The 20,732-nt window shown below is 44.5% G+C and overlaps 2 long non-coding RNA genes across 2 annotated transcripts; one reads left to right on the forward strand and one right to left on the reverse strand.

Moving 5' to 3' along the window:
* Window positions 1-2,502: 2,502 nt before the first annotated feature.
* Window positions 2,503-20,454, reverse strand: LOC115476637. The gene is made up of 3 exons (XR_003943210.1): window positions 19,899-20,454; window positions 10,262-10,267; window positions 2,503-2,514 (listed from the first exon to the last, which is right to left on the reverse strand). It is a non-coding gene; the product is annotated as an uncharacterized LOC115476637 (long non-coding RNA).
* LOC115476636 lies at window positions 18,374-19,793 on the forward strand. The gene is made up of 2 exons (XR_003943209.1): window positions 18,374-18,763; window positions 19,742-19,793. It is a non-coding gene; the product is annotated as an uncharacterized LOC115476636 (long non-coding RNA).
* Window positions 20,455-20,732: the final 278 nt, after the last annotated feature.

Raw genomic sequence — 20,732 nt, forward strand, 5'->3', positions numbered from 1 at the left:
GAACAGCAGTGGTTCCCATTCTTTAATATGTTTATGTATTTTGTTCACACTGTTTTCAGTGGTAGCTCAAGGTGAGTTACATTTAGGGTCACTAGGTATTTCCCTGTCCCTAGGGGGCTCACAATCTAGGTTTGTACCTGACGCAATGGGGGGGGGTGGGGTTAAGCAACTTGCCTTGCAGTGGGATTTGAACTGGGCACCTCTAGATGTCAAGACTGGTACTCTAACCACTAGGCTGCCACTTGTCCACTCCAACAGGGATAAAACTAAGCTCCTACTCTTAGGTCAATTAAACACTAGATGGAGTGATAGCTTGTTGAAATCATGTCAGCATTTCATATTTGACTTTTAAGGTGTCCTCTCATGTTGGAGTCTCACATGAATTCTCTGATCAAGTCTTTAACCCAACAAAATTACAACTTTTTCAAATCCAAAAATGCCCTTAATTGTTCAGGTGAATAGAACATGTACTTTACATCCAAATATCTGATCAAACATTTACACGGATAGGCTAAGAAGAAAGTGCCCCCCAAGTCCAGAACCTCCTGTTTCATAATCAAAAAATTTTTCCTTCTCTCTTGAGTGGACTTCATGACATCTGGATATATCCAGATCCTATTTCTTCCAAAAGGAGTTTTTGATTGTTTAAAGTATAATCTTAAAACGGTATTGAGGTCCTGTTCAAAAACAAATATCACCAAAAGAGTGGCTCTCTCTTGACAATTTTCTAGCGATTGTTCTAAAATGTCCGAGATATTATTCACATCAATATTCAAGTCTGGGCCTCCTCCATTACCTCCCGCAGTCACTGGGCTTTTACGCAAATAGTAAATCTTGGATATAGAGGGAAATGCTTCTTGGGGAATTTTCAAGTTTTCCAGAAGATACCTTTTAAACATATCAATCGGTGAAATCCCAGGAACTTTAGGAAAATTTAATATTCGAAGGTTCAGACCTCTATTATAATTCTCTATTTGTTCAATTTTTTTATGAAGAGCCAACTTATCTTTAGTAATTATATGATTAAAGTCTTGTATTTGCTTTACCTCAAGTTGTAATTGTTTAACTTGGGAAGACAAATCCTCTTTTACCACATCCACTTTCTTAACTAATTCCTCGAATTTTTGGTGCAAAGTAGATATCTCACCTGAAGATTTTTGAAGAGTTGAGTTCATACCAATGAGCATTTTCCAAATTTGTCCAAGGTCTACCTCCTTTGATGTTTCGGGGGCCTCAGGAAAACCATGGGCCTCTCCTTCCAGACACTGTTCCTGCAGCGATGAACCACCAACAGAAAGCGCCGACGCAGCACTTCCCGCAGCATACTTGCTTTCTTTCAGCGCGGCAGTAGAAGCTGGACAAGGAGGATTGTTGGAGGCTGAGGGAGGCGATAACGATGCCTCTAAACCCAGCGGGAAAACCGCTCCTTTGGCTTGTTCCGCAGCGGGTATGCTCAAACCTGGAAGGGAGGTACCGGTAAGGAAGTGGTCGAGCCTCTGTTGAACAGGGGAAGATGTTGAGGTAGGTTGGGGAACCGTCCTCACATTCCCTTTCCTCTTAGAATGGGGCATATTGAAAACGCGGTAATTGTAAATGTTCAGCACGGAGCTCGACAGCGTTCTCTCCACCGGAGTTCACAGCGCCATATTGCCACGCCCCCCCAGTTCCTCTCTGATCAAGTCTTTTCTTGTGATGAAGAAACTTAGGAAAATCAAAAATATGTTTGATGCTTATACATTTAGGCTTAGTCCAAAGTCTGATTTTGTCAGCTCTAGCCTATTGTAACAGCATTTATGCAGACTGCCAGAAGATTCAGACGGTGGACACCACCACCACATGCCTACTTTTTTTTCAGCACATAACAATGAGAGTCTCTCTGTTAAACAGGTCCTCCACTGGTTACCAGTGGAGGCACATGTACACTTTACGGTATGCATATTAATTTTTAAGATATTTCATGGGGCTGCTCCAGCAAAAATGGAAATTTGGATCCAGAGGGCTAAAAGGAATAATGTCTTTGAGATAATTGTCAGTTTTATTTTCCCAGTCCAAATGGACTGATGCATAAACTTGTAACAAGAAATAATTTATACTTGGGGATATTGCTCCAGAGCACTAGCTAATATTTATAAGTTTAAAGATATATATTGAATAATTCTCCACCAGTTGCCCTTTAAGGCAACAAGATTCACGATTGCAATGAATAAAAGGAATTAAGTATATTTATTGGATTACATTAACCTACATTAAGAACATATGTAAAGAACAGACCACATATTTATCTTCAAAAGGAGTTTATTTATACAATTGCAGCGAGAGGTAAGAGTCTTACAGAGAATCTGTGCTTAAAGTAAGGTAGCAGGTTTAAATCAAAGGTTTTTAACTTACAGAAAAGTCTTTGTTATAGGAGCTAAGTGATGAGCTGCATGGTTACAGGAGAGGTCCTCATAGCAGGGAGATGAGCTGCAGGTCCCCAGAGCAGCAGATCCCAAAGAGCAGCAAGTCCCAAGAGATCTGCGTGTGGAACAGTTTCTGTCTTTTATACACTGCAAGTTGCAGGAGGATATGATCACATGAACCTCAGCACTTGCTTCCTGGTTTGCACTGGATAATGCCAAGGCATTATGGTTAATGTAGTCTGTTCACATGATCACATTATAAGTCTTTCCTTTCTGCATGTGTCCTAGCATCTTCTTGTCTGATAGCTGATGGGAGGGAGCAGGTATACATCTGATGACAGGCAAATGTTTTATGGTTTTCCTCCGAGTCCTTTGTTTTCAGTACCTGGATTTACACTTTCCCAGACCCTCTGTCTGCAGATGTGTTTAATTTCTGCAGAAGTCTTGATGAGACTTCAAGTATCCACCTAGTCATGCTTTTGTTATCAGTCCTTGTTAGGTGGGAGGAGAAGGAAGTTTTATCTCTCTTTGGAGCAGTGCCCTTTTGGCTCTGTTAAGTGTTTGTAATTGACTAGTCCTGCTATCAGAAGTTCCCAGAAAAAGGGAGGGGAAAGAGGGGCTTGACATGAAAGCCAGTTTCATTGCTGCAGTTTCAATACGTTTTTAAAGTTGTATTTTTATATTGGTATATCTGATTCAGCATAATCAATAATTATGCTACATATATTTCAATAATCCTGACAATTAAACTCATATCATGTTACAAACTTAGTTTCTCAGGTTGTCTCTTTTCAAGCACCTTTGTTGTGGAATTTTATGCTTCTTTATTTAAGGAGAACTCAAAACTATGTTGTTTTTAGGAAACTGTTAAAAAAAACCTTTCTTTTTAAGAAATATCTAGGGTAATTGAGTTTGTCTTGGTTGTTTTTGACTTTTAAGATACGTTCTTCCTCCCAAGAAGCAGCAACTGCAGGAAAGAACATCACAAAAACTCAAAAACTGAGAACGTAGAAGTGTCTAGCTCAAAGTCATACAGTATACATTGAAGTTTATTGGTTGATGCATTTAAAGACATTTTTGAAAGTACATTTTGATTGATGAACATGGCAAAAGGATATGTGGAGGAGCATTTTCTAAAAGTTGTCTAAATTGGAATAGAGATGTCCATCTTGCATGTAATTTCCAACAGGAATTACGTCGGGATGTCCTGTTCAAAAATATATGAGATGGATATCCGTGTGCTGACGTCCAGCATGAACAGCCATTTTACAATTTGGAACATCCAATATATGAATGGCAAAAAAGCAGGGACATGGGCATTTGTCTGGCAGCATTCTTAAAAGAATGGCCACACAGACATCCCTACAAAGGAGAAGGGCAGCCTAGTGGTTAATGCAGTGAACTTTAAACCAAGGGACCTAAGTTCAAATCCCACTTTAACTCTTTTACTTTGTAATTGTGAGCCCTCCAGAAACAGAAAAATATCTCTTGTACCTGGAATGCACACCATTTCAATAGCCTTCAGCCGTGCAGGCATCTTATATATTTTAGGCTTAGTAGGTATTTTTCTGTTTCTGGAGGGCTCACACTAAGAGTTGTTTCTCCCTGTTCTGTGTAATTTTGGAGTTCCTTTCTTACCTTGATGTTATTGTTTATATAAACTGCTCTGATTTATGTTCAATACTACTACTACTACTACTTAACACTTCTATAGCGCTACAAGAGCACTATAGCAAACTTTGATAAATGATTTGAACCTGGGCCCCTCGTTATAAAGTCCACTACATTAGCCACTAGGCTACTCCTCAGACTTCCTGCTTTAAGAATACCCATAATACCTGAACCTGTCATACAGCCAGGTATCCCTTTTCAGTCTCACTTTTAGAGTAGCGGGAGGGGGACAGCAATCACTGGGGGATTAAGGAGGTGTCATGCCTTAATCCAGTGGTTCCCAAACCTGGTCCTGGAGGCACCCCAGCCAGTCAGGTTTTCAGATTATCCACAATGAATGTGAGAGAGATTTGCAAGCAGAGATCTCTCTCATGAATATTCATTAAATATCCTGAAAACTTGACCAGGTGTGGGAACCACTGCCTTAATCCCTTCAGTGGGCAGCTGCTCAATCAGACCACCTTTTAATTCCTAGGATGTGACTGAAACAGATCTGACTAAGCCATCCTTCTTTTTAGGCTTGGCTGTTTCTTCTTGTTCAATTACCGCTGTTGGCCGTCCTGATTTTGGGCCTCCCTTGATCTCATCCAAAACATGCCCCCTTGCTAGTTGGACATACTGCAATAAAAACTTAGATTGTGAGCCCTCTAGGGACAGAGACAGTACCTGTATATAATGTGTATAGTGCTGCATCCATCTAGTAGTGCTATAGAAATGATTAATAGTAGTAGACTTCCCTTTTCTACCTTTGCAAAATTGAGATTTAGACATTTCAAGCACATGGATGTCCATTTGGGCATTTTGAGCCATCCATATGCTTAGAATGGATGGGACGACTACCCTATAAGGAAACATTAAGATGGCTAGGACTCTTTAGCCTGGAGAAATGGCGGCTGAGGGGTATGATAGAGGTTTACAAAATAATGAGTGGGGTAGAGCGGACAGATGTGAAGCGTTTGTTTACACTTTCTAACAATAATAGAAGCAGAGGACACAAGATGAAATTAGAATGTGGTAGGTTTAAAATAAATCGGAGAAAGTTTTTCTTTACTCAGCGCGTAGACAGACTCTGGAACTCATTGCCAGAGAAGGTAGTGACAGCAGCTGGCCTTGCTGAGTTCAAAGGGGGTCTGGACAGATTCCTGAAGGAAAAGTCCATTGATCGTTATTAAATTTTGGGTTTTTTGCCAGGTTCTTGGGGCCTGAATTGGCCGCTGTTGGAAACAGAGTACTGGCCTTGATGGGCCTTTGGTCTTTTCCCAGCGTGGTGGTGCTTATGTGTACACTGTAATCTATGTTTATATTTACATAAAAACTTGATAAATCACCAATCTTGGCCAAGGTCAAATCGAGGCAATGGCAGATAAAGAATACAATAACCCATTCAGTCTGCCCAGTAAGGTGGTAGGGCTGTAACTGCTACTCCATACAGGTTACCTTTCTCCTCCCCCATCTTTTCTTTGGGATACAAAATTTATTTCACTGTTCTTAGCTGAGGCATAAGAACATAAGAATTGCTAGACTGGGTCAGACCAAAGGCCAATCTAGCCTTATGTTCTGCTTCTAACAGTGGTCAAACCAGGTACTTTGCAAAATCCCATGCATGGTTCCCTTGCAGAGAAGCACTGTCTCAGATCCAACATGGCTTCCTTGCAGTGTGTGAAGCCAGAAGACAGGAAAAGAAGCTATGCCCTTCTTAATGGAACTGCAGTGACATCACCATCTATTGGATATGTGAATGGTAGGATCAGGGGGTTGGATAATTAAGATTGTACTGTATTTCAAAATGCTGACATCAGCTGGCAGGGAGAGGTTAATTTCTCCATCCCCAAAATCAAATGTAACCTAAACGGAGGACACGTTTTAGTATGTGGCTTTCCTAGTCTCACCTAGCATTCTGTGGTTAAGAACACAAACTTTTCATGGATTATACACTCCCCTACCTTAACAAATGCCAAGATTTGAAAGGGACAGAATGACAGCAGATATGATCTGAACCTAGGGTATTGATTCTACATAAGGGAAAAGCAAACCAAAATTATATATACATGTACATCAAACTCCACAATATATCTAATTTCTTTAGTCTGTATATGGTTTTCTTTCCAAAATAACTTGAGGCATGATTACACAGATTTATACATCATAATTAGGAGGTGTGACTCCATTCCCACTCATGTGTGTCATGCAAATCATGATTTAGAAACATATAAGTAAATTTTATTGCTATAAGACTGCATAACCAATATAAAGTGTTTCTCAAAAACCTTGGAATTTGACTTAATTGAAAATAAAAGGCCCGTTGGCAGTAATGTAATTGCACTGCTGCTTTGATTCCAGCATGACTGGTGTTTATCTTGTTGGAAAGTATTGCCAACTTCCTCCCCTACAAGCAAGCATAACAACAGACTTTGAGAAACTGAGCAGAGTTGGATCTGATAGAGAGCCCAGATCAAGTGATGCTGGTCACTTGCCAACAGACAAGCTTCCCTGGGTGCTAGTTCTGAACCCATCCATACACATTCGGAGAGCCGGTAGACAGGAGAACGCCATCTTTTGAAATGGATCGTGGGCGCATCCTCTCTATGGACTTTAAAGATAAAGGCAGTTTTGATTACTTTCATTTGATTTGGATTTAAATATCCATGGATCATATAATTCTAGTGTCATGCTTAAACTCCAACACCAACTGTGCAACCTGGCTAATAACAGAATCCAACTAGCAAGCTTAAATTTAAAATAACAATTTTTCCCCATGAGCTGTTAACGTTTGATTAAATTCTTATATTAATGGAGGAAAAGAACTCAACAGTCTACGCTTGGCAGCAGATCAAGATTTCTAAGTGCCAGCTTATTTAGACTCCGGTCTTATCACTGGTCAAAAACCTCCATGTTTTATTAGTTTTGTTAACTTTTTGATACTTTATAGTGATTATAACAATCCAAGGCACATTATAGAATATATTTAAAGCACTTAGCTTAGGACTCCGCCCAACAGGGCTCTCCGTTTCACTCTAATATTGAGCTTCATCAGGGGACAGAATCCTACACCTAAAAATAATCTATTCCAGTTCAGAAAATATGGCATCTGAGATTTCCACTTTTATCACTGTGCAAGGCTGCATCTGCAGTGCCAGGTAAACCAATACTAACGTTACTAGCAAACAGAGAAACCCTAGCAACACTGGCCTGGAGCCCGTGCTTGTACCATTCTCAGAAATTAAGCAACATCAAGCTTAACTCATAGCTGAAAACGGGAAGATGAAGACAAGGCTGCAGAAGTCAACCGGGGGGGGGGGGGGGGGGGGCTTTGCAGTATTCTGTCAAGATCCGATCCAACGCACTGTAACCTGGGACTCTGATCATCTAATCCTGAGCACCCAGAAATGGGTAGACAGACAGAAAAAGAAATTTGAGCAAAATGCTGGCTGTCTTACTCTTATGCCAATATATGCTTCTCTGCAGAAAACAGACCACAAAAAAAACAAGGATGCGCTGAAAGCCTCCTGCTGTCATGCACTAAACACGAGCAAACAGATTTTGTTTACAAAAAGAGCTAAAATGAAAAGAGCCCATCAACTAGCATTTGGGAGCTGTACTGTTAGTTATTTTTGCTGCAAAGGTATTCATATGACAAAGTTAACCACGTACCGCTCCTAAAAGTAATCTGTACCTCTTAACTATAATTAGTAATCCACCGTGAAACATTATCCTGAAATTTGGCAGCAATCAGATTCAGGAACAGTTCAACGTGTTATAAGAACAACTGGTACCAACAGAATCAGAAAAAGACAGACCTGGAAGTGAACCCAAGGCACTGCCAAGTCCATTTTGTGCTCTACTCGACAAGGTTTATTTCACACGTCAATTCATCACATCTATGAAAACTGTGCAATTCTTTCAACTCACAAGTAGTGCTGTAAAAACTACTTCACAAAAGTAACCATAGCTATATTTACTTGTCAATTATAAGAAGCATATTTCAGATGTACATACTTTTTAGTTTAAACTGGGTCCACTTGAAATGTCAAATAATAATATATTAACATAATAGTTTCATAAGTGAGGTCCGAGTATGCACTGCATGATTTGGAGCATTTTGACTTTATGCTAAAACCTACCTTACCCTTATGGGATTGATAGGGTACAGCCAAGCCACAATCCACCCTCCCTTCCAAACTGCAGTCTGATTGGTCCATTGAATAAGTTATGGCACCTTTAGACAGACTAAGGTCACATTAGCCATTTCCAACCTTAGGTAAAAGGCATTAAAACCTAATAAAATGTAAAACGATAGAAACACTCTAAATTTTAAACAGTACTTAAAAGTTAAGAACACAGAAACTTACACTACAATAAACTGAAGCCAATGAGGGGACTTTCAGTAGTGCCAAAGGTTTGCAAATTTAACCGTGTATTGTGTTTGGTTTTATTTTGTCTTGGTATTGTTACCATGCTGGACCAGAATAAAAATCAGAGGAAATTTTACAAGAGGGATGTAAACACTTAAAAGTCCTCCACAGATGAAACAGTAACACCTCAGTTCTGATAAAATGTCTGGAGAGATTGTTCCTATGGCAAGTTTCCCCTCGTTCTTTAAAATTATGAAGTTTCCACTTATGATAACCTTTTAAGAGGAGAAGAACTATCTCCATATATTTCTAAATGTTGTCTTTAACCCTTTACTTTTGCACATTCAGAACAAAAATAGCTCCATTTCTGGGGAGATGATCAAGCTGACTAGGTGGATCAGACATATGTGGGTGTAATTAAGAAAAAAAAAATCTAGAAGTTTCCCTCATGCCATGAATAAAGATTGTACTGTTGCAGCAGGATGGATATGATCGGGAAGTTGTAGCGTCTTTAAAATACAGACTATTTGCTAATGTAAGCCCCTAGTTCCTGAATCTAAAATCACATTATACAGGTCATTTTAGTAACATCTACTTATGTAAATAGTGACATTAACATATGCAGATTGTAACATATCTAAAGGGAAAATTAGGTTCTTACCTTGGTAAATGTCTTTCCTTTAGTCATAGCAGATGAAGCCATTACGTATGGGTTGTGTCCATCAACCAGCAGGGGGAGATAGAGAGCACTCAACTTTTCACAGTGCCTCATGGCCAGCTAGCTCCACTTCCTCTTCAGTATTTGAAGCTTCCAAAGCAGTAAGGCAAACCGCAATGGGAATAACATGAACTTTCCTCACAGCAAATGATGGCCCCTTAACAAGGGCATGAACTCAAAAAAGGAGGGAATGAACTCATCCTCCTGGAGGGAATAAACTCGTCCTCCACTTTGTATAAACGGATGGAATACTTGCATCCTCCTGGAGGGAATAAACTCATCCTCCCAAAACATGAACTGGAGGGAATGAACTCATCCTCCTATAACTGTAACAAGAATCCTGAAGACTGTTTTCCGACTCCCCAAGGAAGGAATATAACTTCAGGAAACAAGAACAGCACCTAAAATTAGAATCACTGCAATACAGACAATCATACAGGGAGGGCTCATGGCTTCATCTGCTATGACTAAAGGAAAGAAAATTACCAAGGTAAGAACCTAATTTTCCCTTCCTTGTCATCAAGCAGATGAAGCCATTACGTTTGGGATGTAACAAAGCAATCCCTAAATAGGGTGGGAACAAGCCACACCACGCGCTAGCACCTGTGCTCCAAAACGCGCATCCCTCCTGGCAGCCACATCCAGCCTGTAATGTCGGGCGAAAGAGAGCTTAGAAGCCCATGTTGCAGCACTGCAAATCTCCTGAAGAGATAGTGCTCCAGTTTCCGCCCAGGAAGAGGAAATCGCTCTTGTGGAGTGTGCCTTAAAGGCTGCAGGCGGAGCCCAGCCAGACAGCAGATATGCTGAAAAGATAGCTTCTTTGAGCCAACGGGCAATAGTGGCTTTAGACACTGAAGACCCTCTGCGAGGACCTGCAAACAGCACAAAAAGATGATCAGAGGTCCTGAAAGAATTTGTAATTCGCAGATACTGCAACAGAGTCCTGTGCACATCCAAAAGGTGCAACTGTCCAAATGAATCTGGAAACTCCTCCTCAACAAAGGAGGGAAGAAAAACAGGCTGGTTTATTAGGCATGAAGGAAGGCACGGTCCAAACCGTGACCCCTGACTCTGAGAATTGCAGAAAAGGGTCTCTACAGGACAGCGCCTGGAGCTCTGACACCTGCCTCGCCGAGGTAATGGCCACTAAAAAGACGGCCTTCAGTGTCAAATCTTTCTCTGAAGCATGCCGAAGCGGTTCAAAGGGAGCCCCCTGAAGGGCCTTCAATACTAACCCCAGGTTCCAAGCTGGACAAGGTGCCCGCACGGGAGGACGGAGCCGAAGCACCCCTCTAAGAAACAATGCCACATCTGGATGAGCAGCTAAGGACACGCCTTCAACCTTGCCACACAGGGAGGCCAATGCTGCCACTTACACCCGCAGGGAATAATAGGCCAAGCCTTTGTGTACACCATCCTGCAAAAAGTCCAGAATCGGCGAGACAGGAGCCCACAACGGAGAAAGCGCTCTTGAAACACACCAGACTTCAAACTGGCGCCAAATCCTGGCATAAGCCACGGAAGTGGAGCACTTACAGGCCTGCAGGAGAGTGGAAATTACCTTATTTGAGTAGCCTTTGTCTCTCAATTGCGCCCTCTCAATCGCCAAGCCATAAGACCAAAACGGCAGGCGTCCTCCATGGCCACCGGACCCTGTGACAACAGGTGCGGAACCAGAGGTAACGGAAAAGGAGCCTCCAACAGCATCTGTCAGAGGTCCGCATACCAAGGCCTCCTGGGCCAATCCGGGGCGATGAGCACCACTTCTCCTGGATGCAGCCGAATCCGTAGGAGCACACGCCCTATCAAGGGCCACGGAGGGAAGACATACAGCAAGCCCAGGGGCCAGGGTTGAGCCAAGGCATTCAACCCGGCAGAGCAAGGATCCCTCCGTCTGCTGAAGAAGCACGGGACTTTGGTATTGGAGCTGGTCGCCATAAGATCCAGCACTGGCTTGCCCCATTTGGCACATATCTGCAGGAATACATCTTCTGCTAGTTCCCACTCCGCTGGATCGATCTGATGCCTGCTTAGTTGGCTTGCACGTTGCTCTGACCTGCAATGTGAGCTGCCTACAGGGACTGTAGATGCAGCTCGGCCCAGTGGCAAATTTGTTCGGCCTGCGCGGCTAGAGCTCTGCACTGAGTGCCACCTTGTCGATTTATGTAGGCCACAGCTGTCGTGTTGTCCGACATCACTCGGACCGCCAATCCTTCTAGGGTCACTTGAAAGGCCAGAAGAGCCAGAAACACCGCTTTCAATTCCAGGCGGTTGATAGACCACCCCGACTCGTCGGGCGTCCACAGACCCTGGGCATGCTTCCCCTGGCAATGCGCGCCCCAGCCCTTCAGGCTGGCATCTGTCACCACTAAGCACCAATTGGGGAGCGCCAGCGGCATTCCCCGCCGCAATATGCTGTCCAAGAGCCACCACTCCATACTGAGGCGGGCCACAGGGAGCCAAGAAAGTCTGCACTGATAATCCTGAGATACTGGAGACCATCGTTGAAGTAGAGAATACTGTAGAAGTCTCAGGTGCGCTCTCGCCCATGGCACCACTTCCAAGGTGGCCGTCATCGATCGCAACAGCTGGACAATGTCCCAAGCTCGCGGGCGGGGCATCCTCAGGAGCAGACGGACCTGATTCTGAAGCTTGCACCGCCTTTGCTCGGGAAGAAACACATAGCCCGAGGCTGTGTCGAACCTGGCCCCCAAATATTCTAGAGATTGCGAGGGGGTCAGGTAACTTTTGGCCATATTGACGACCCAGCCCAGAGATTGAAGGACTGAAACCACTCTGGCTGTAGTTAGATGACTCTCTTTTTCTGAGTCTGCTCTGATGAGCCAGTTGTCTAGGTATGGGTGAACCCGGATACCCTCTCGCCTGAGAAAAGCAGCTACTACCACCATTACCTTGGAGAAGGTTCAAGGAGCTGTGGCGAGGCCAAAAGGCAAGGCCCGAAACTGGAAATGTTTTCCCAACACCGCAAACCGCAGAAACTTCTGGTGCGGGGGCCAAATTGGTATGTGCAAGTAAGCTTCTTTCAGGTCCAGAGACGTGAGAAACTCTCCTGGCTGAACCGCCGCAATGACGGAGCGCAGGGTTTCCATGTGAAAATGCTGCACTCTTAAGGACTTGTTCAGCTCTTTTAAGTCCAGGATCGGGCGAAAAGATCCGCCTTTTCATGGCACCACAAAGTAAATGGAGTAGCGACCTAGACCTTGTTCGGCGGGAGGCACCGGGGTCACAGCCCCTATCTGGCACAGACTGTGCAAAGTCTTCTCTACCGCCGCCCGTTTGGCAGCAGAACCGCATCAGGACTCCACAAACACGTCTCTCACCGGGGCATCGAATTCTATTCGGTATCCATCTCTGATCAGGTCCAAGACCCACTGATCTGCGGAGATTTTGGCCCACTCCTCAAAAAAGAGGGAAAGTCTTCCTCCGATGACAGGAAAGGAGGAGGGGGCCGGCGCACCATCATTGAGAGGGTCATCCCTGAACTCCAGGCCTAGAACCGGCAGCTGCGGAACGTTTCTTGAGCGAAAGGAGTTTCTCTGCTGAAAGCGGGCATGAGAAGTGAACCCAGCAGCACATCCCGGGCGGTACCTTCTAGCTTCACAGAAGCGAGGTCTGTAAGAGGAGCGGACCGCCTGACCCTTAGAGGAAGGCTTCGGCCTATCTTCGGGCAAGCGCTGAGGTTTGGAATCCCCCAGGCCTTTAACAATGTTTTCCAGCTCCTCACCAAACAGGAGAAGGCCTTGAAAGGGCAACTTCACCAACCTTTGCTTAGAGGCCATGTCCGCCACCCAATGTCGTAGCCAAAGAGTGCGGCGAGCCACCACTGCTACAGCCATTTGTTTAGCCGAAGCTCTGACCATATCATAAAGGGCGTCAGCCAAAAAGGATAAGGCCGACTCCATCCGCGGAGCCACTTCAGATAAGGTCTCCGCTCCATCACCGGGCTGTTCCACTGCCTGCTGTAACCAAGCCAGGCAGGCTCTAGCAGCATAACAACTGCATGCAGACGCCCGAACAGTGAGACCTGCCAAATCAAAGGACCGCTTCAGAGTTGAATCAAGCCTGCTGTCTTGAATATCCTTCAGGGCAACACCTCCTTCAACAGGGAGGGTAGTTCTCTTTGTCACAGCCGTGACCAGGGCATCCACTTTAGGCATTGCAAAGTGAGCCAAATGTTCCTCACTCAGAGGGTATAATTGCCCCATAGCCCTGGCAACCTTCAAAGGTCCCTCGGGGTCAGCCCATTGAGCCAAAATAAGCTCTTGGATGAAATCATGCAAAGGAAAGGCTCAAGCAGGCTTTCTGGTACTAGCCATCCTTGGATTAATAGAGGAGGCTGTGCCACTCCCTGAATCTTCAATCGAGAGGGCTTGTAAGGCATCTGAAATAAGCGCTGGCAGCTACTCGTAGTAGAAAATCCTCACCGCAGACGGATCATCAAGATCCTGTGGCAATTCTGCACCCGACTCTGGCTCCTCAGACCAAGAAGCTCTGCCAGACCCCTCAGAATCCTCATCGCCCGACCACGGGGGGGGGGGGGGGGAGGGGGGTGCGCCACACTCAGAAGGGGAATTAGCCCTTCTGCGTTTATCAGGAGGATAAGAAACAGGCAAAGCCAACTCCAAAAGGCTTTGCCTGACTCCACCGGGGGGGGGGGGGGTAGGCAGAGGTTCAGAAGATCCCTGTGGAAGAGCTCTTTTAAGCATGTATGCCCTATGCAGCATTAAAACAAAATCAGGGGAGAAAACCGCTCCCTGACCGCCCAGGGCTATCAGCTCTATTATTAGCCTCACTCGGAGGACCCCCCCCCCCCCGTATTCATGGCTCTCCGTCGCAACTGAGGCCGCACCATGTGGAAAATCCAAAATGGCGTCCGCTGCCAGCTCAGAGCGCGAAAGATCGCCGCTGGCCTTGCTCAGGCCAGCTCTACCGTCTGTACAGCACAATTTACAGAGCCCCGCTGCTAATTTGCGCTTGCCGCATTTAGAACAGCGCTTTACAGTCTCCGCAGCCATCGCCGAAAACGGCGGTAAAATTCAAAATGGTGGTTCACACCAAAAATGTCCCTATCGCGGGCCCACCCCGGAGGAGTCAGAAAACACTCTTACCTCACTAGACCGAGTATCACAGCTCCGGTCCTGTAGAAGAATCTCAAGAAAAACCTCTTTTCCAAGATCGCTGAGCTAAAGCCCAATGCGACTTTTTTTTTTTTAACGCTGTGAGGAAAGCAGAGGCAAAAGAGGTAAATAAAATCACTCCGGAGGCTCAGATAAGTGGAAAAGGCAGGGAAAGGCGAACCAATGTGCCTGCATCCACTGAGTGGGAAAGGACAGGGAAAAGCAAGCTATGTCCACATCCATGGGGGCATGGGTAAGGCACAGAAAGGGCTGACCTATGTGCCTTCAAAGTGAAGCTGCTATAGCCTCTAACACCCCGGCTAACAACTGGCAAGCCAGGAGCCACCCCCAGGCAGATTTTTGATGGAGCTTGAAGAAGCTGCAGCCACCCTGCTTGGGGAGATAGAGAATACTGAAGAGGCAGTGGAGCTAGCTGGCCATGAGGCACTGTGAAAAGTTGAGTGCTCTCTATCTCCCCCTGCTGGTTGATGGACACAACCCATACGTAATGGCTTCATCTGCTTGATGATAAGGAATGGTGATTTTAGAAAGCTGCTATCTACATTTGTAGCTGGTCAGGCTGCAGCGATTTGAAAGGGGCGAGGAGGGGACAAAAAAAATTATATATGGTATATTTCTCCCATTTTACAATGGGAATACATACCCTCTAATTCTAGAACTTTGTTTGCCCATTTTTGTTATAGGAATACCTAACATTCCATTTGCTTTCTTTGCCTACAGCCATTCAGCTAGTCTAAGTGCTCAAGCCTAAAATTAGACATGTAAATGTGGATTTAATTCTAGTATTCAATAATGGCAACTTCATGCACAACTGCAATTATATAATTTGCACTTAGCTCACATCATCCTGGTGCCTGACTTTAGGCAACCTTTTGAGTTATTATCCCCCCTAATATGTGCTCTTAAAACAAGAAGGTAGCGTTTTCTCTGTGGTCAACACCAGCTCTCTGAAATTTATCAAGAGGGGATAACTCCGATTTTAGACAGAATAATAATACCTTCACTTGTTACTCCGTTTGTTACACAGTAGCGTGCTTTGTATGGTTTAGAACCGTGCTTCTCAACCCAGTTCCGGGGGGGGGGGGGCACACCCAGTCAGCCAGGTTTTGAGGATATCCACAATGAATATGCATGAGAAAGAGGTATATATAGATATAGATATTATTCAGCTTATAAATTATGCCATATTTAAAAAGGCAGCATCACCCTATAAGAATGACATTATCCTGTAATAAAGCAGCCTGCTAAATATCCTTGCAGATTTACAGTCAACCTACAAGCAAATATTTTTATCTGAAGGCCAAGTTATGCAATAACACTAATTCTTTTCAGAAACCAGAGCCCTGCAAGCAGGACGAGATAAAACAAAAGGTGTAAACATCATGACTTCATTCGTCATCTAGAAAAGGAAAACCCACTATACAAGAATATTTTCCATACTTTAACACAAGTGAAGTTAGGACAGTGACTGGCACCAGAAAACCACTTTTTTTTTCCCATTAGCACCAGCACAATGGTTTGCTTTTGGCTGGGACTCTTACTGAAAATGTGTTCGAGCATGGATAATGTATTCTTTCCACAACATCTAGTGGCTGTCAATTAAAGAGCAACCATTCTACATTAAGCAAATGCAATAGAATGTATATGGTACTTTTTTGTCACACATGTATCAAATACAGAATGCACAGGAAACCAGGAGACGCAATAGTATAGTACTTGATTCAGTCAAATTCAAGGATAAGCATGACCAAGATTAAAAGCTTCTTTACACACAAGGGAAAAAGCAGACAGACCCCAAGTTCAACCATATAGACCATGCAGTTAAGTCAAATAAAAGAGCAAGCCAAGGAGAATGGCCACCAAAGGATGCGTCACCTGGAAGATTTTAACCCCCATGTGCTCCGTAGTATTTCTCCCTTCTACTAACAATGGAGTTAGTAGCATTCCATGTGTTTATTTTTCTTCCAAAAAAGTTACATCTGAACAGGGAATGATCCTTGCTGCAGCTGTGTAGGTGTCAGGTTCTCCTTCACATATCCGTGATGCGAGAATTTTTTCACAAAAAAAAAAAAAAAGTTGGTAGATGCCCAACATGTTCTTCTGGAGGTGATGTAGTAAAAAATTTTAGTTACAAACCCGAACAGGGAAAGACAGATCTCCACAGGTCAAAGCGCATGAGCGGGAAACAGCAAAGGCGATCAACAAAGAATATGTCACCAATCGTGCAAAACAATCTTTATTCACAGCTTTCTTTATTGCAATCAATGCAGGCAACGCTGTGACATCGTAAACACTTGATATTCTTGTGTAGCACTGTGCAATTGTTTTCACAGATGCACTTTTGATTGTAAGACTCCTGACACAGGCCACATAGCTGAAACACGGCCGTGTCGCGTCCTCTTAGGCGTGAATAAAGATTGTTGCACACGATTGGTGGCGTCTCTTTGTTGATCACCTCCTGTTTCCTGCTCATGTGAAAATGTTAGCACATCATAATTACACTTGGGACTCAATGAAAGCACTGAGGGAGCCTGTCTAGAAGAGCAGTTACAATCCTATACATCAGTGGGACAGCAGCAGCCGGTTTCCAAAAGGGCTGGGGTGATCTGCATGGAAGATCCATAGTCAACATCAGGATGTCTAAACAGCATGGCGAATCTGGATTCTCTTTTGCATCAGCCTCATTAACTGTGAAGGCTGTGGGGATTAGGGCAAAATTTAACAGGACATAGAAGGGGCCTGAGTTACTGGCCACTTGGAAGGAAGAATTTATGATGACAGGACTTGGGGTAGCCCACTAGAGAAAGTGAGAAAGGCCCTCACCATGGAAGATCTGGGCACGCTTGGGACAGATGTAGAGGGCACTGGTGGTAGCGGCAGGGTTGACATAGGGCTGCATATGAGAGTATACTTTCATTCACCTAAAGTGGACAATATCAGCAGGACAAACCCTATGGACAATTGTGGTTTTTGCCTGTTCTTTGCCATGTAACACTACTGTAAACCCCAGTTTGCACTGGAAGTGTTTTACAAAAGGCTCACTGAACATGGAACCTTTCATAAAACACATATAGAGTATATGTGTATTTGCCAGCATGAACTACAGGAACAGCCATTTTATTTAAAATAGCCAAAAAAATAAAAGCAGCTGCAGTCAGGTGTTAAAGGTTTAAGCACCTAAGGAGCCAAGTTCTAAACCTCAAATTTTTGGCTCTTTGAAATGGCTTTTAAGGCCAGAGAAAAACAACTGCCCCTTTGTACATCAATGAAAACCCCAGGTTCAAAGCAGCAGTTAGCTAATGCATGATTCAGAAAAGGTATGAATGATGCAGAGGACACTTTTTGAAATGTCCCCTTGCATCATTTTGTACATGTGTAAACTAGCGTTTTATACATATAAATGCTGCCTAACCCTTCTGGAATGATTTCTTATATTTCTTTGGAGAGATGGCTTCAGACAAGTAGAATTGTCTGAAGGTCGATGGGACTTGATGGGATTTGATATACCACCTTTCTGTGATTACAATCAAAGTGGTTCACATATTATATTATATACAGGTACTTATTTTGTACCTGGGGCAATAGAGGGGTTAAGTGAGTTGCCCAGAGTCACATAAAGCTGCAGTGGCAACTGAACCCAGTTCGCCAAGTTCTCAGGCCACTGCACTAACCACTAGGCTATTCCTCCACTCCTTCAGGTTCTACATCTCCCTGGGGATTGGGACTTCCATCACTCTATGGGTCACTAGAAATAAAAGAATCCAACGACAACTTTCTGGCCAGACCATTCTCAGGTACACAATCTCATTTGCAGCCTTGTTTCCATTTGTACACATCCCTTCCCAGTCTCTATTCAAAACTAGTGCCCCTCAGGACAGATCTGGTTCCCAGTTACTGTGCAAGAATCCTGGCAGGGTTCTGATTTCTGCTGAGAATGCAAATAAGAGTAACTTGACAAAGGCGGCTGGCATACAACATTTCACCAAGGGGCATGTTTAAAAGTAGTTTTGTTGGGCAGTACCATGAACTGAAAAACTTAAAAAACAAAGATGTCAAACAACGGATAAGTGGCATTTAAAAAAAAAATCTGCTTTATTTTACTTGATTACCTTGCTTTTAACCCACACATCCAAAATCTATGTGGATTCCAAAAGTACATACATAATTCAAATAGAAAAGATCAGTCAAGAGATGGCATGTGTGAACCAAGAAAAAAAAAAACCCACATCAACCATCACCCTAGCAGAGACTGCATTAAACCTGCACAATCCCTGGGATTTATACAGACACGATTTGTGTAGGCCAGCAAATAAAGTAACAGTTTTGTGTAGAAACCCAGAGATTGTACAAGGAACTTTACAGCAGCAAAGCATTCTCTATTATACAGAGAAGACCAGGAAGGAATCACACACAATGATCATGACAATTTACATAACCTTGTTGACAGTTCGCTGAAAGATCGAGGTCTGGAATTAAGATGGCCGCCAGCGGGAAGGTCACGGAGCTTCTGCTGCTCTGGTAATGGTAGATTTCGGTCAGATTGCAGCTGTGATTGGAGCCATGTTGGAAACATATAGAACTGCATGGTTGCCAGATTGCACACGGAGAGTGCCACTGACATTGGACACCCCGAAACATCTTACCGGCCCTTGTGTGAACGTTTCGCCAAGTGCATGGCCTAGTGTCCATAATGTAATTCCCTAACCTCTTAGTTGTTCTGTGTGCCTGTATTTAGATTGTGAGCTCTTTGAGCAGAGACCAGGGGCATATCTGATGTTCAGCGGTAGGGGGGGCAGGGGCTAGAGTGAGGGGGCACATTATAGCCCCCCCCCCGGCCGCCGCCACCGACCCCCCCCCCCCCCCGCCGTCTCCGTTACCTACCCTCGCCGAGGTCCGCTTCCTCCTGCCTGCCGGTGCCTTTTACTTCAGCTGGCGGGGGACCTCAACCCCCGCCAGCCCAGCCGAGGTCTTGTTTAAGTTTTCTTCTTCATGCTGTGCTGTTAAAAGCTGCATCCCTTCCCTTCCAGTTTCGGACGGAGTCTGACGTCGCAGCACGTTGACGTCCTGCCCGTACAACGTGCTGCGACGTCAGACTCCGTCTGAAACTGGAAGGGAAGGGATGTAGCTTTTAACAGCACAGCACGAGGAAGAAAACTTAAACAAGACCTCGGCTGGGCTGGCGGGGGTTGGGGTCCCCCGCCAGCTGAAGTAAAAGGCACCGGCAGGCAGGAGGAAGCGGACCTCGGCGAGGGTAGGTAACGGCGGGGGAGGGTTGACGGCGGTAGGGGGGTCCAGGGCGAAATCTGCGGGGGCCCAGGCCCCTGTGGCCCCATGCAGATACGCCCCTTGCAGAGACTGTCTTTTTAGTGTATGGTGTACAGCGCTGCATATGCCTTGTAGCGCTTTAGAAGTGATAAGTAGTAGTAGTAGTATCAGATCAAGCTGATTTTAAAAAGGCAGAATCAGGGTTTTCTGTGTAGAAAGCTGAATCAACCAAAGCTAAGGGGAAAAAAACCCCTCAATTTTCTCCTTTTCAGTTTCAGAGTAGTTTTATGTACATGAGCCTGGAGCATATTTCTCGAAAATGAGAATAAAGTACAGAATCGCATGAAGTCATGACGTGTGACAGACACATTCAGATAATGGCTAGGTGCTGGCCCACAGGAGTTTTACAATAAAATGATGGAAATTTCATCCATGAAATCTGTTGCCATGGCTTAAGGTACTGGTTCCAACAAATTAACTGCATGTCCAAACTCCAAACCCTGGTTCAGTTAACTCAAATTTACTTCAGCCACTTTGCTCTAGATCGAATCAGACCAACATTTTTTTTTTTCTACTCTTGATTTACTTGGGATGGTTTGGATATGTGAACATCTGCAGATTTAAATTTCTCATGATTACTAAAGTGTCATCTTATGCCATTATAAGTCTTAAGGAGTGAGGGCCTGAACACTAAGGGACAGACCTATAAAAATTCCACTTTGCAGCACCTACGAGTCAAACAGATGAATTGGTTGTGTCTCATATTTGGTACTGTGCTCTCTCTTTCTCATTTAAATACTGCGCGCAGCTCATCATGACATCCTATATAATAATTTGCACCGCCAACGTTCCATGGCTGCCTGGGTTCGTAACATCTCTCGCCAGCCAGCCTCCAGCGTTTCATTCCCCCTCACTGTCCCGCCCTCGCGTCTCAAGGCGTAATGACGTCAGAGGGCAGAACAATGAGAGGGAAGGGAACGCTGGAGGCGAGCTGACGTCAGGAGGGATGTTACGAACGGAAGCCTATGGCAGCCAGCCAGAGAACGTTCAGGTACAAATCGAGGGGAGGAGAGAATCGCGGGAGGGGAGAGCAGAGGAGAATTGATGGACATGGATGGGATGGGAGGACAGTAGAGGAGAGAATCGCGGGACACAGATGGGAGGGCAG

This window comes from Microcaecilia unicolor, chromosome 8, assembly GCF_901765095.1.
Source record: "Microcaecilia unicolor chromosome 8, aMicUni1.1, whole genome shotgun sequence".
Classification (NCBI taxonomy): Eukaryota; Metazoa; Chordata; class Amphibia; order Gymnophiona; family Siphonopidae; genus Microcaecilia; species Microcaecilia unicolor.